This window comes from Rhagoletis pomonella, unplaced genomic scaffold (genome assembly GCF_013731165.1).
Source record: "Rhagoletis pomonella isolate Grant_MI unplaced genomic scaffold, Rhpom_1.0 Rhpom_scaffold_00006, whole genome shotgun sequence".
Lineage (NCBI taxonomy): Eukaryota > Metazoa > Arthropoda > Insecta > Diptera > Tephritidae > Rhagoletis > Rhagoletis pomonella.
The window spans coordinates 1,449,429-1,451,926 of NW_023458560.1; the positions used below are offsets into that span (position 1 = coordinate 1,449,429).

Sequence of the window (2,498 nt, forward strand, 5' to 3'; positions counted from 1 at the left end):
TTCTAAAAGTTCTAAATAAAAAGTGTTAATTTTTATGAAAGTTTGACGATTTTTTATATTTGTTACAAAGTTAGAGACTTTGAGGTTTATGGATTTTGTGATAGTATGGACTTAATTTTTATTTAAAATTAATAAAATTTAAATAAAACAACATATTTTCAAAATATGGAAAAAAATTACTGTACGATTTTCACTGACACTCACTATACATATTTCATATATTAAATAAAAAATATGAAAGTTCCCTATAATGACCTTAGTATATATCTATAGAATTTTGAATTATGGTCTTTGTTAAATGTTTTTCAAAAACTTATCCGTTCACACACTTATTTTTAAACTTATAAAGCTAATTACTTAACGTCGCTCAATTCAGGCTCAATTTAATTACAACACCAAGTACATACCCATGTTTTAAACAGAAGTAGTGAATCCTTAAATATTTTAATTGCACTTGATTTCACAACACTCCGCAGTTTTTATTAAAGTTTAAATATTCGAAATTCGTTTAGTAGATACTGGTAAGATTTCAGCAAAGTAATTTTACTTTAGCCCCGCGTAGGTCGTAGTTTCGCTCAAGGCCTAAAGTGTTTGAAAAAATGCACTTTCAAACGTCCACAACCCCATGTGAACCCAATCGTAATCTCCGTACCAAGCGCGTAAGCCTGCCAATTCAATATTCAAGTCCATGGCCAATAACTATCAACTGTCATTCACTGAACTTGCCACAATTTTTTTTTGCATTGTCGAGCGAAGCTCTATAAAATGCCATTACTTTCGGATGATTAATGACACCATTGGCACTGAGCGTTGCACACTTTGATCGGGTCGACCATCAGGCCATCAGCCAGCGAGCGAAATTGCTTACGCATTTACTACAGCGACAACGACTACAAAAGTGACGAACATTTCTGCCAACTACCGCGCGTCGAATATTGGCTGCATCGATCGCGTGGGCAGCAACTCCTTACAAACGATGGCAGCTCCATCACGCTGCACTTCGTCGGTGACAGCACTCGACACATCGGGTGTTCGGGCAAATCCAAAAAGGACACAATAGGATGTTTGTCATTTTGTATTTTCCGTAGTTCGTAGTATGTCTCGATAGAATGGTCCCTAACTGTCCGCTCTTCAGAACGTTTCGTTGCGTTTCCCACCATACAGCTCTAGCCTCCTCCAGTCAACTACCTAACTATACAATTCTCTACTCACTCATTTAAGCAACACTTTTACGGTCCTCTCACTACCTACCAATAGAAAGTTGTCACCTACTCCTAGTCGCTTTTGCCTTTTGTTAGTGCTTTTGCTCCAATATTAGCGCCAGACTATTACCAGTCCATCCAACTATGTGGATCCTGCTGTTTTGGACGGTGTTGGTTCCTGCTCAGCGTCCTTCAGCGACGCACAGCCGATATGTTAAAGCGCACCAAGCGCACTAGTTGACGCCTAAACGTCTACTACGAATAATGTTCGTCGCAACGAACCCCGATTTCGGTATTTTCCAAATGGCGGCGTCGCACACACTCTTACTCACGCATACACCTACAAATTTAGGACTCATATCAACATACATACACCGAAAGTCCAAAAAGTTGCAGACATTTGAGTTATTTTCTATATACGACACACCAATACTGAGGCAAAAGTACCCTAATGTATGCGTAATATTAGTACATATGTATATAAAACATCCTCTAGCAAGGACGTGGCAGGGCAAACCAGCCGGGCTTTGCAGTTGAATCAACTTATAGTGGGGTGACTGGTACACGTACGAACTCACCAAACACATATACACGTAAAAGCGTTTATATGGTGTATAAGGAAATATGTGTACCGTTAGTGCTTAATACACATGCACATCAGACTATGCAGCATCTCTCACTAACACACTCCACATTCAAGTGTATACATATATGTATGTATGGATGTGTGTATATATATGTATGTAATCCAATTTCTTAATGATTGTTGCGTTCGACATTAGCCGGTTTCCGCAGCTCGTCCACTATACCTGTATGCTACTCTCGCTCTCGACACTCGACACTCGCGCAGATACTTTTCATCACGTTTATATATATGTGTGTTCGCATATTCTTACATATGTATATGTATGTACATATATATGCGGTCCAGCTGTGGGGTGAGTTGGGCATACGAGATTAGGTTTATCTCAGCTTGAGGCCATCTTCTTTGCGTTTTTTGACTTTCAGCTCTTCGCAGATGAGTAAAAAGGCTGACCGGCAATAGCAGTTTTAATTGAAGAGTCCAATTTGAACGTTCATAAGTCGAAAAGTTGGCCGAAACTCCAACAAGTTGCTGCGAAAGTACTTAGGATTTAGTGAACGCATATGTATGTATATGCATGTGCATGCAAGGACAAATTAAATAGTGCTTTGGTTTATAAAAGCCCTTTAGGCAGGCGTTGTGTTGCTGGATTTAATTTTTTTTTTTTAATTTATAAGGGCACACGATTTAAATGTGAAAATGTATCCAAAAGA

The 2,498-nt window shown here is 38.7% G+C and overlaps 1 long non-coding RNA gene across 1 annotated transcript; it reads right to left on the bottom strand.

Moving 5' to 3' along the window:
• Positions 1 to 454: 454 nt before the first annotated feature.
• On the bottom strand, positions 455 to 1,469 carry LOC118741588. The gene is made up of 2 exons (XR_004993293.1): positions 1,252 to 1,469; positions 455 to 1,192 (listed from the first exon to the last, which is right to left on the bottom strand). It is a non-coding gene; the product is annotated as an uncharacterized LOC118741588 (long non-coding RNA).
• Between the last annotated feature and the right edge of the window lie 1,029 nt (positions 1,470 to 2,498).